The following is a 13,094-nucleotide window of genomic DNA, read 5'->3' as shown; positions in this document are numbered from 1 at the left end:
ACTGTTCCGTGTGTTCTCTGTTCTCTGTATTACTGTTGTCTGTGTTCACTGTTCTGCATGTTCACTGTTCTCTGAGTTCACTATTCTCTGTGTTCATTGTTGTCTGTTTTCACTGTTCTCAGTGTTCACTCTATGTTCACTTTCTCTGTGTTCACTGTACTCAGTGTTCAATCTGTGTTCACCGTTCTCTTTGTTCACTGTGTTTTCATTGTTCTCTGTGTTCACTGTTCTCTGTGTTCACTGTTCCCTGAGTTCACTGTTCTCTGTGTTCAGTGTTCTCTGTTTTCAGTGTTCTCTGTGTTCACTGTTCTCTGTGTTCACTATTCTCTGTGTTCACTGTTTTCTGTATTCACTGTTCTCTGTGTTCACTGTTCTCTGTGTTCACTGTTCTCAGTGTTTTCTCTGTGTACAGTATTCTCTGTGTTCACTGGTCTCAGTGTTCACTCTCTGTTACTTTCTCTGTGTTCACTGTTCTCTGTTTTCAGTGTTCTCTGGGTCAATGTTCTCAGTGTTCACTGTTTTCTGTGTTCACTGTTCTCTTGTTCACTATTCTCTGTGTTCACTGTTTTCTGTGTTCACTGTTCTCTGTGTTCAGTGTTCTATGTTTTCAGTGTTCTCTGTGTTCACTATTTTTTGTGTTCACTGTTTAATGTGTTCACTATTCTCTGTATTCACTGTTCTCATGGTTCACTGTTCTCTCTTTTCACTGTTCTCTCTGTTCAGTGCTCCCTGTGTTCTCCATTCTCTGTGTTCACTGTTCTCTGTGTTCACTGTTCTCTGTTTTCAATGTTCTCTGTGTTCAGTGTTCTCTGTGTTCTCTGTTCTCTGTGTGCACTGTTCTCTGTGTTCAGTATTCTCTGTGTTCACTTTTCTGTGTGTTCACTGTTCTCTGTGTTCTGTGTTCTCTGTTTTCACTGTTTTCTGTGTTCACTGCTTTCTGTGTTCACTGTTCTCTGTGTTCACTATTCTCTGTGTTCACTCTTTTCTGTATTCACTGTTCTCCGTGTTCACTTTTCTCTTGTTCACTATTCTCTGTGTTCACTGTTTTCTGTGTTCACTCTTCTCTGTGTTCACTATTCTCTGTTTTCACTGTTCTCTGTGTTCACTGTTTTTTGTGTTCACTGTTCTCTGTGTTCACTAATCTCTGTATTCACTGTTCTCATGGTTCACTGTTCTCTCTATTCACCTTTCTCTCAGTTTAGTGCTCCCTGTGTTCTCCGTTCTCTGTGTTCACTGTTCTCTGTGTTCACTGTTCTCTGTGTTCACTGTTCTCAGCGTTCACTGTTGTCTGTGTTCACTGTTCTCTGTGTTCAGTGTTCCCTGTGTTCTCTGTTCTCTGTGTTCCCAGGTCTCTGTGTTCAGTGTTGTCTGTGTTCAATGTTGTCTCTGTTCACTCTTCTCTGTGTTCTCTGTTTTCAGTGTTCTCTATGTTCACTGTTTTCTGTGTTCACTGTTTTCTGTGTTCACTGTTCTCTGTGTTCACTATTCTCTGTGTTCACTGTTTTCTGTGTTCACTATCTCTGTGTTCACTGTTCTCTGTGCTCACTGTTCTGTGTGTTCACTGTTCTCTGTGTTCACTGTTCCCTGTGTTCTCTGTTCTCTGTGTTACTGTTGTCTGTGTTCACTGTTCTCTGTGTTCACTGTTCTCAGTGTTCACTTTGTGTTCACTTTCTCTGTGTTCACTGTACTCAGTGTTCACTTTGTGTTCACTCTCTGTTCAGTGTTCTCTGATTTGAATGTTCTCTGTGTTCACTTTTCTCTGTGTCAGTGTTCTCTGTTTTCAGTGTTCTCTGAGTTCACTGTTCTCTGTGTTCACTGTTCTCTGTGTTCAGTGTTGTCTGTTTTCAGTGTTCTCTGTGTTCACTGTTTTCTGTGTTCACTCTGTGTTCACTTTCTCTGTGTTCACTGTAATCAGTGTTGACTCTGTGTTCGCCGTTCTCTGTGTTCACTGAGCGTTCTGTGTTCTCTGTGTTCACTGTTCTCGGTGTTCACTGTTCTCAGTGTTCACTTTGTGTTCACTTTCTCTGTGTTCACTGTACTCAGTGTTCACTCTGTGTTCAATCTGTGTTCAGTGTTCTCTGAGTTCACTGTTCTCTGTGTTCTCTGTTCTCTGTATTCAGTGTTCTCTGTTTTCAGTGTTCTCTGTATTCACTGTTCTCTGTGTTCACTGTTCTCCCTTTTCACTGTTGTCTATGTTCACTGTTCTCTGTGTTCACTGTTCCGTGTGTTCTCTGTTCTCTGTATTACTGTTGTCTGTGTTCACTGTTCTGCATGTTCACTGTTCTCTGAGTTCACTATTCTCTGTGTTCATTGTTGTCTGTTTTCACTGTTCTCAGTGTTCACTCTATGTTCACTTTCTCTGTGTTCACTGTACTCAGTGTTCAATCTGTGTTCACCGTTCTCTTTGTTCACTGTGTTTTCATTGTTCTCTGTGTTCACTGTTCTCTGTGTTCACTGTTCCCTGAGTTCACTGTTCTCTGTGTTCAGTGTTCTCTGTTTTCAGTGTTCTCTGTGTTCACTGTTCTCTGTGTTCACTATTCTCTGTGTTCACTGTTTTCTGTATTCACTGTTCTCTGTGTTCACTGTTCTCTGTGTTCACTGTTCTCAGTGTTTTCTCTGTGTACAGTATTCTCTGTGTTCACTGGTCTCAGTGTTCACTCTCTGTTACTTTCTCTGTGTTCACTGTTCTCTGTTTTCAGTGTTCTCTGGGTCACTGTTCTCAGTGTTCACTGTTTTCTGTGTTCACTGTTCTCTTGTTCACTATTCTCTGTGTTCACTGTTTTCTGTGTTCACTGTTCTCTGTGTTCAGTGTTCTATGTTTTCAGTGTTCTCTGTGTTCACTATTTTTTGTGTTCACTGTTTAATGTGTTCACTATTCTCTGTATTCACTGTTCTCATGGTTCACTGTTCTCTCTTTTCACTGTTCTCTCTGTTCAGTGCTCCCTGTGTTCTCCATTCTCTGTGTTCACTGTTCTCTGTGTTCACTGTTCTCTGTTTTCAATGTTCTCTGTGTTCAGTGTTCTCTGTGTTCTCTGTTCTCTGTGTGCACTGTTCTCTGTGTTCAGTATTCTCTGTGTTCACTTTTCTGTGTGTTCACTGTTCTCTGTGTTCTGTGTTCTCTGTTTTCAGTGTTTTCTGTGTTCACTGCTTTCTGTGTTCACTGTTCTCTGTGTTCACTATTCTCTGTGTTCACTCTTTTCTGTATTCACTGTTCTCCGTGTTCACTTTTCTCTTGTTCACTATTCTCTGTGTTCACTGTTTTCTGTGTTCACTCTTCTCTGTGTTCACTATTCTCTGTTTTCACTGTTCTCTGTGTTCACTGTTTTTTGTGTTCACTGTTCTCTGTGTTCACTAATCTCTGTATTCACTGTTCTCATGGTTCACTGTTCTCTCTATTCACCTTTCTCTCAGTTTAGTGCTCCCTGTGTTCTCCGTTCTCTGTGTTCACTGTTCTCTGTGTTCACTGTTCTCTGTGTTCACTGTTCTCAGCGTTCACTGTTGTCTGTGTTCACTGTTCTCTGTGTTCAGTGTTCCCTGTGTTCTCTGTTCTCTGTGTTCCCAGGTCTCTGTGTTCAGTGTTGTCTGTGTTCAATGTTGTCTCTGTTCACTCTTCTCTGTGTTCTCTGTTTTCAGTGTTCTCTATGTTCACTGTTTTCTGTGTTCACTGTTTTCTGTGTTCACTGTTCTCTGTGTTCACTATTCTCTGTGTTCACTGTTTTCTGTGTTCACTATCTCTGTGTTCACTGTTCTCTGTGCTCACTGTTCTGTGTGTTCACTGTTCTCTGTGTTCAGTGTTATCTGTTTTCAGTGTTCTCTGTTCACTGATTTCGGTGTTCACTGTTTTCTGTGTTCACTATTCTCTGTGATCACCGATTTCTGTGTTCACTCTTCTCTTTGTTCACTGTTCTCTGTGTTCACTGTTCGCTGTGTTCACTATTCTCTGTGTTCACTGTTTTCTGTATTCACTGTTCTCTGTGTTCACTGTTCTCTGTGTTCACTGTTCTCAGTGTTTTCTCTGTGTATAGTGTTCTCTGTGTTCACTGGTCTCAGTGTTCACTCTCTGTTCACTTTCTCTGTGTTCACTGTACTCAGTGTTCACTCTGTGTTCACCGTCCTTTTTTTACTCTGTTTTCAGTGTTCTCTGGTCACTGTTGTCAGTGTTCACTGTTTTCTGTGTTCACTGTTCTCTTGTTCACTATTCTCTGTGTTCAGTGTTCTCTGTTTTCAGTGTTCTCTGGGTCACTGTTCTCAGTGTTCACTCTTTTCTGTGTTCACTGTTCTCTTGTTCGCTATTGTCTGTGTTCACTGTTTTCTGTGTTCACTGTTCTCTGTGTTCAGTGTTCTCTGTTTTCAGTGTTCTCTGTGATCACTGTTTTTTGTGTTCACTGTTCTCTGTGTTCACTATTCTCTGTATTCACTATTCTCATGGTTCATTGTTCTCTCTTATCACTGTTCTCTCTTTTCACTGTTCTCTCTGTTCAGTGCTCCCTGTGTTCTCCGTTCTCTGTGTTCACTGCTTTCTGTGTTCACTGTTCTCTGTGTTCACTATTCTCTGTGTTCACTCTTCTCAGGGTATTCTCTGTGCACAGTGTTCTCTGTGTTCACTGGTCTCAGTGTTCACTCTCTGTTCGCTTTCTCTGTGTTCTCTGTACTCAGTGTTCACTCTGTGTTCACCGTCCTTTTATTTACTCTGTGTTCACTGTTCTCTGTGGTCACTGTTCTCTGTGTTCAGTGTTATCTGTTTTCAGTGTTCTCTGTTCACTGATTTCAGTGTTCACTGTTTTCTGTGTTCATTATTCTCTGTGATCACCGATTTCTGTGTTCACTCTTCTCTGTGTTCACTGTTCTCTGTGTTCACTGTTCTCAGTGTTTACACTGTGTTCAATGTTCTGTGTGTTCACTGTTCTCTGTTTTCAGTGTTCTCTGGGTCACTGTTCTCAGTGTTCACTGTTTTCGGTGTTCTCTGTTCTCTTGTTCACTATTCTCTGTGTTCACTGTTTTCTGTGTTCACTGTTCTCTGTGTTCAGTGTTCTCTGTTTTCAGTGTTCTCTGTGTTCACTGTTTTTTGTGTTCACTGTTCAATGTGTTCACTATTCTCTGTATTCACTGTTCTCATGGTTCACTGTTCTCTCTATTCACTTTTCTCTCAGTTTAGTGCTCCCTGTGTTCTCCGTTCTCTGTGTTCACTGTTCTCTGTGTTCACTGTTCTCTGTGTTCACTGTTCTCAGCGTTCACGATTGTCTGTGTTCACTGTTCTCTTTGTTCAGTGTTCCCTGTGTTCTCTGTTTTCTGTGTTCCCAGATCTCTGTGTTCAGTGTTGTCTGTGTTCAATGTTGTCTGTGTTCACTCTTCTCTGTGTTCTCTGTTTTCAGTGTTCTCTATGTTCACTGTTTTCTGTGTTCACTGTTTTCTGTGTTCACTGTTCTCTGTGTTCACTATTCTCTGTGTTCACTGTTTTCTGTGTTCACTATCTCTGTGTTCACTGTTCTCTGTGCTCACTGTTCTGTGTGTTCACTGTTCTCTGTGTTCAGTGTTATCTGTTTTCAGTGTTCTCTGTTCACTGATTTCGGTGTTCACTGTTTTCTGTGTTCACTATTCTCTGTGATCACCGATTTCTGTGTTCACTCTTCTCTGTGTTCACTGTTCTCTGTGTTCACTGTTCTCAGTGTTTACACTGTGTTCACTGTTCTCTGTGTTCACTGTTCTCAGTGTTCACTTTGTGTTCACTTTCACTGTGTTCACTGTTCTCTGTGTTCAGTGTTTTCTGTTTTCAGTGTTCTCTGTTCACTGATTTCGGTGTTCACTGTTTTCTGTGTTCACTTTTCTCTGTGTTCACTGTTCTCAGTGTTTACACTGAGTTCACTGTTCTCTGTGTTCACTGATCTCTGTGTTCACTCTTCGCTGTGTTCACTATTCTCTGTGTTCACTGTTTTCTGTATTCACTGTTCTCTGTGTTCACTGTTCTCTGTGTTCACTGTTCTCAGTGTTTACTCTGTGTACAGTGTTCTCTGTGTTCACTGGTCTCAGTGTTCACTCTCTGTTCACTTTCTCTGTGTTCACTGTACTCAGTGTTTACTCTGTGTTCACCGTACTTTTTTTACTCTGTTTTCAGTGTTCCCTGGTCACTGTTCTCAGTGTTCACTGTTTTCGGTGTTCACTGTTCTCTTGTTCACTATTCTCTGTGTTCAGTGTTCTCTGTTTTCAGTGTTCTCTGGGTCACTGTTCTCAGTGTTCACTCTTTTCTGTGTTCACTGTTCTCTTGTTCGCTATTCTCTGTGTTCACTGTTTTCTGTGTTCACTGGTCTCAGTGTTCACTCTCTGTTCGCTTTCTCTGTGTTCTCTGTCCTCAGTGTTCACTCTGTGTTCACCGTCCTTTCTTTACTCTGTTTTCAGTGTTCTCTGGTCACTGATCTCAGTGTTCACTGTTTTCTGTGTTCACTGTTCTCTGTGTTCACTATTCTCTGTGTTCACTGTTTTCTGTGTTCTCTATCTCTGTGTTCACTGTTCTCTGTGCTCACTGTTCTGTGTGTTCACTGTTCTCTGTGTTCAGTGTTATCTGTTTTCAGTGTTCTCTGTTCACTGATTTCGGTGTTCACTGTTTTCTGTGTTCACTGTTCTCTGTGTTCAGTGTTCTCTGTGTTCACTGTTCTCTGTGTTCACTGTTCTCTGTGTTCACTGTTCTCTGTGTTCAGTGTTGTCTGTTTTCAGTGTTCTCTGTGTTCACTGTTTTCTGTGTTCACTCTGTGTTCACTTTCTCTGTGTTCACTGTAATCAGTGTTGACTCTGTGTTCGCCGTTCTCTGTGTTCACTGAGCGTTCTGTGTTCTCTGTGTTCACTGTTCTCGGTGTTCACTGTTCTCAGTGTTCACTTTGTGTTCACTTTCTCTGTGTTCACTGTACTCAGTGTTCACTCTGTGTTCAATCTGTGTTCAGTGTTCTCTGAGTTCACTGTTCTCTGTGTTCTCTGTTCTCTGTATTCAGTGTTCTCTGTTTTCAGTGTTCTCTGTATTCACTGTTCTCTGTGTTCACTGTTCTCCCTTTTCACTGTTGTCTATGTTCACTGTTCTCTGTGTTCACTGTTCCGTGTGTTCTCTGTTCTCTGTATTACTGTTGTCTGTGTTCACTGTTCTGCATGTTCACTGTTCTCTGAGTTCACTATTCTCTGTGTTCATTGTTGTCTGTTTTCACTGTTCTCAGTGTTCACTCTATGTTCACTTTCTCTGTGTTCACTGTACTCAGTGTTCAATCTGTGTTCACCGTTCTCTTTGTTCACTGTGTTTTCATTGTTCTCTGTGTTCACTGTTCTCTGTGTTCACTGTTCCCTGAGTTCACTGTTCTCTGTGTTCAGTGTTCTCTGTTTTCAGTGTTCTCTGTGTTCACTGTTCTCTGTGTTCACTTTTCTCTGTGTTCACTGTTTTCTGTATTCACTGTTCTCTGTGTTCACTGTTCTCTGTGTTCACTGTTCTCAGTGTTTTCTCTGTGTACAGTATTCTCTGTGTTCACTGGTCTCAGTGTTCACTCTCTGTTACTTTCTCTGTGTTCACTGTTCTCTGTTTTCAGTGTTCTCTGGGTCACTGTTCTCAGTGTTCACTGTTTTCTGTGTTCACTGTTCTCTTGTTCGCTATTCTCTGTGTTCACTGTTTTCTGTGTTCACTGTTCTCTGTGTTCAGTGTTCTATGTTTTCAGTGTTCTCTGTGTTCACTATTTTTTGTGTTCACTGTTTAATGTGTTCACTATTCTCTGTATTCACTGTTCTCATGGTTCACTGTTCTCTCTTTTCACTGTTCTCTCTGTTCAGTGCTCCCTGTGTTCTCCATTCTCTGTGTTCACTGTTCTCTGTGTTCACTGTTCTCTGTTTTCAATGTTCTCTGTGTTCAGTGTTCTCTGTGTTCTCTGTTCTCTGTGTGCACTGTTCTCTGTGTTCAGTATTCTCTGTGTTCACTTTTCTGTGTGTTCACTGTTCTCTGTGTTCTGTGTTCTCTGTTTTCAGTGTTTTCTGTGTTCACTGCTTTCTGTGTTCACTGTTCTCTGTGTTCACTATTCTCTGTGTTCACTCTTTTCTGTATTCACTGTTCTCCGTGTTCACTTTTCTCTTGTTCACTATTCTCTGTGTTCACTGTTTTCTGTGTTCACTCTTCTCTGTGTTCACTATTCTCTGTTTTCACTGTTCTCTGTGTTCACTGTTTTTTGTGTTCACTGTTCTCTGTGTTCACTAATCTCTGTATTCACTGTTCTCATGGTTCACTGTTCTCTCTATTCACCTTTCTCTCAGTTTAGTGCTCCCTGTGTTCTCCGTTCTCTGTGTTCACTGTTCTCTGTGTTCACTGTTCTCTGTGTTCACTGTTCTCAGCGTTCACTGTTGTCTGTGTTCACTGTTCTCTGTGTTCAGTGTTCCCTGTGTTCTCTGTTCTCTGTGTTCCCAGGTCTCTGTGTTCAGTGTTCAATGTTGTCTCTGTTCACTCTTCTCTGTGTTCTCTGTTTTCAGTGTTCTCTATGTTCACTGTTTTCTGTGTTCACTGTTTTCTGTGTTCACTGTTCTCTGTGTTCACTATTCTCTGTGTTCACTGTTTTCTGTGTTCACTATCTCTGTGTTCACTGTTCTCTGTGCTCACTGTTCTGTGTGTTCACTGTTCTCTGTGTTCAGTGTTATCTGTTTTCAGTGTTCTCTGTTCACTGATTTCGGTGTTCACTGTTTTCTGTGTTCACTATTCTCTGTGATCACCGATTTCTGTGTTCACTCTTCTCTTTGTTCACTGTTCTCTGTGTTCACTGTTCGCTGTGTTCACTATTCTCTGTGTTCACTGTTTTCTGTATTCACTGTTCTCTGTGTTCACTGTTCTCTGTGTTCACTGTTCTCAGTGTTTTCTCTGTGTATAGTGTTCTCTGTGTTCACTGGTCTCAGTGTTCACTCTCTGTTCACTTTCTCTGTGTTCACTGTACTCAGTGTTCACTCTGTGTTCACCGTCCTTTTTTTACTCTGTTTTCAGTGTTCTCTGGTCACTGTTGTCAGTGTTCACTGTTTTCTGTGTTCACTGTTCTCTTGTTCACTATTCTCTGTGTTCAGTGTTCTCTGTTTTCAGTGTTCTCTGGGTCACTGTTCTCAGTGTTCACTCTTTTCTGTGTTCACTGTTCTCTTGTTCGCTATTGTCTGTGTTCACTGTTTTCTGTGTTCACTGTTCTCTGTGTTCTGTTTCTCTGTTTTCAGTCTGTGTTCACTGTTTCCTGTGTTCACTGTTCCCAGTGTTCACTGTTCTCTGTGTTACTGTTGTCTGTGTTCACTGTTCTCTGTGTTCACTGTTCTGCGTGTTTACTGTTCTGCGTGTTCACTGTTTTCTGTGTTCAGTGTTGTCTGTGTTCACTGTACTCAGTGATCACTCTGTGTTCAATCTGTGTTCAGTGTTCTCTGTGTTCACTGTTCTCTGTGTTCACTATTCTCTGTGTTCACTGTTTTCTGTATTCACTGTTCTCTGTGTTCACTGTTCTCTGTGTTCACTGTTCTCAGTGTTTTCTCTGTGTACAGTATTCTCTGTGTTCACTGGTCTCAGTGTTCACTCTCTGTTACTTTCTCTGTGTTCACTGTTCTCTGTTTTCAGTGTTCTCTGGGTCACTGTTCTCAGTGTTCACTGTTTTCTGTGTTCACTGTTCTCTTGTTCACTATTCTCTGTGTTCACTGTTTTCTGTGTTCACTGTTCTCTGTGTTCAGTGTTCTATGTTTTCAGTGTTCTCTGTGTTCACTATTTTTTGTGTTCACTGTTTAATGTGTTCACTATTCTCTGTATTCACTGTTCTCATGGTTCACTGTTCTCTCTTTTCACTGTTCTCTCTGTTCAGTGCTCCCTGTGTTCTCCATTCTCTGTGTTCACTGTTCTCTGTGTTCACTGTTCTCTGTTTTCAATGTTCTCTGTGTTCAGTGTTCTCTGTGTTCTCTGTTCTCTGTGTGCACTGTTCTCTGTGTTCAGTATTCTCTGTGTTCACTTTTCTGTGTGTTCACTGTTCTCTGTGTTCTGTGTTCTCTGTTTTCAGTGTTTTCTGTGTTCACTGCTTTCTGTGTTCACTGTTCTCTGTGTTCACTATTCTCTGTGTTCACTCTTTTCTGTATTCACTGTTCTCCGTGTTCACTTTTCTCTTGTTCACTATTCTCTGTGTTCACTGTTTTCTGTGTTCACTCTTCTCTGTGTTCACTATTCTCTGTTTTCACTGTTCTCTGTGTTCACTGTTTTTTGTGTTCACTGTTCTCTGTGTTCACTAATCTCTGTATTCACTGTTCTCATGGTTCACTGTTCTCTCTATTCACCTTTCTCTCAGTTTAGTGCTCCCTGTGTTCTCCGTTCTCTGTGTTCACTGTTCTCTGTGTTCACTGTTCTCTGTGTTCACTGTTCTCAGCGTTCACTGTTGTCTGTGTTCACTGTTCTCTGTGTTCAGTGTTCCCTGTGTTCTCTGTTCTCTGTGTTCCCAGGTCTCTGTGTTCAGTGTTGTCTGTGTTCAATGTTGTCTCTGTTCACTCTTCTCTGTGTTCTCTGTTTTCAGTGTTCTCTATGTTCACTGTTTTCTGTGTTCACTGTTTTCTGTGTTCACTGTTCTCTGTGTTCACTATTCTCTGTGTTCACTGTTTTCTGTGTTCACTATCTCTGTGTTCACTGTTCTCTGTGCTCACTGTTCTGTGTGTTCACTGTTCTCTGTGTTCAGTGTTATCTGTTTTCAGTGTTCTCTGTTCACTGATTTCGGTGTTCACTGTTTTCTGTGTTCACTATTCTCTGTGATCACCGATTTCTGTGTTCACTCTTCTCTTTGTTCACTGTTCTCTGTGTTCACTGTTCGCTGTGTTCACTATTCTCTGTGTTCACTGTTTTCTGTATTCACTGTTCTCTGTGTTCACTGTTCTCTGTGTTCACTGTTCTCAGTGTTTTCTCTGTGTATAGTGTTCTCTGTGTTCACTGGTCTCAGTGTTCACTCTCTGTTCACTTTCTCTGTGTTCACTGTACTCAGTGTTCACTCTGTGTTCACCGTCCTTTTTTTACTCTGTTTTCAGTGTTCTCTGGTCACTGTTGTCAGTGTTCACTGTTTTCTGTGTTCACTGTTCTCTTGTTCACTATTCTCTGTGTTCAGTGTTCTCTGTTTTCAGTGTTCTCTGGGTCACTGTTCTCAGTGTTCACTCTTTTCTGTGTTCACTGTTCTCTTGTTCGCTATTGTCTGTGTTCACTGTTTTCTGTGTTCACTGTTCTCTGTGTTCAGTGTTCTCAGTTTTCAGTGTTCTCTGTGATCACTGTTTTTTGTGTTCACTGTTCTCTGTGTTCACTATTCTCTGTATTCACTATTCTCATGGTTCATTGTTCTCTCTTATCACTGTTCTCTCTTTTCACTGTTCTCTCTGTTCAGTGCTCCCTGTGTTCTCCGTTCTCTGTGTTCACTGCTTTCTGTGTTCACTGTTCTCTGTGTTCACTATTCTCTGTGTTCACTCTTCTCAGGGTATTCTCTGTGCACAGTGTTCTCTGTGTTCACTGGTCTCAGTGTTCACTCTCTGTTCGCTTTCTCTGTGTTCTCTGTACTCAGTGTTCACTCTGTGTTCACCGTCCTTTTATTTACTCTGTGTTCACTGTTCTCTGTGGTCACTGTTCTCTGTGTTCAGTGTTATCTGTTTTCAGTGTTCTCTGTTCACTGATTTCAGTGTTCACTGTTTTCTGTGTTCATTATTCTCTGTGATCACCGATTTCTGTGTTCACTCTTCTCTGTGTTCACTGTTCTCTGTGTTCACTGTTCTCAGTGTTTACACTGTGTTCAATGTTCTGTGTGTTCACTGTTCTCTGTTTTCAGTGTTCTCTGGGTCACTGTTCTCAGTGTTCACTGTTTTCTGTGTTCTCTGTTCTCTTGTTCACTATTCTCTGTGTTCACTGTTTTCTGTGTTCACTGTTCTCTGTGTTCAGTGTTCTCTGTTTTCAGTGTTCTCTGTGTTCACTGTTTTTTGTGTTCACTGTTCAATGTGTTCACTATTCTCTGTATTCACTGTTCTCATGGTTCACTGTTCTCTCTTTTCACTGTTTTCTCTGTTCAGTGCTCCCTGTGTTCTCCGTTCTCTGTGTTCACTGTTCTCTGTGTTCACTGTTCTCTGTGTTCAATCTTCTCTGTGTTCAGTGTTCTCTGTGTTCACTTTTCTGTGTGTTCACTGTTCTCTTTGTTCTGTGTTCTCTGTTTTCAGTGTTTTCTGTGTTCACTGCTTTCTGTGTTCACTGTTCTCTGTGTTCACTATTCTCTGTGTTCACTCTTTTCTGTTTTCTCTGTTCTCCGTGTCCACTGTTCTCTTGTTCACTATTCTCTGTGTTCACTGTTTTTTGTGTTCACTGTTCTCTGTGTTCACTATTCTCTGTATTCACTGTTCACATGGTTCACTGTTCTCTCTATTCACTTTTCTCTCAGTTTAGTGCTCCCTGTGTTCTCCGTTCTCTGTGTTCACTGTTCTCTGTGTTCACTGTTCTCTGTGTTCACTGTTCTCAGCGTTCACGATTGTCTGTGTTCACTGTTCTCTTTGTTCAGTGTTCCCTGTGTTCTCTGTTTTCTGTGTTCCCAGATCTCTGTGTTCAGTGTTGTCTGTGTTCAATGTTGTCTGTGTTCACTCTTCTCTGTGTTCTCTGTTTTCAGTGTTCTCTATGTTCACTGTTTTCTGTGTTCACTGTTTTCTGTGTTCACTGTTCTCTGTGTTCACTATTCTCTGTGTTCACTGTTTTCTGTGTTCACTATCTCTGTGTTCACTGTTCTCTGTGCTCACTGTTCTGTGTGTTCACTGTTCTCTGTGTTCAGTGTTATCTGTTTTCAGTGTTCTCTGTTCACTGATTTCGGTGTTCACTGTTTTCTGTGTTCACTATTCTCTGTGATCACCGATTTCTGTGTTCACTCTTCTCTGTGTTCACTGTTCTCTGTGTTCACTGTTCTCAGTGTTTACACTGTGTTCACTGTTCTCTGTGTTCACTGTTCTCAGTGTTCACTTTGTGTTCACTTTCACTGTGTTCACTGTTCTCTGTGTTCAGTGTTTTCTGTTTTCAGTGTTCTCTGTTCACTGATTTCGGTGTTCACTGTTTTCTGTGTTCACTTTTCTCTGTGTTC

The sequence above is a fragment of the Chiloscyllium plagiosum genome, unplaced genomic scaffold (assembly GCF_037043375.1).
Source record: "Chiloscyllium plagiosum isolate Xiang-an unplaced genomic scaffold, Cpla_swu_hap1 HiC_scaffold_31, whole genome shotgun sequence".
Lineage (NCBI taxonomy): Eukaryota > Metazoa > Chordata > Chondrichthyes > Orectolobiformes > Hemiscylliidae > Chiloscyllium > Chiloscyllium plagiosum.
The sequence above is the reverse complement of the archived record's forward strand: the minus strand, read 5'-3'. Positions refer to the sequence as shown.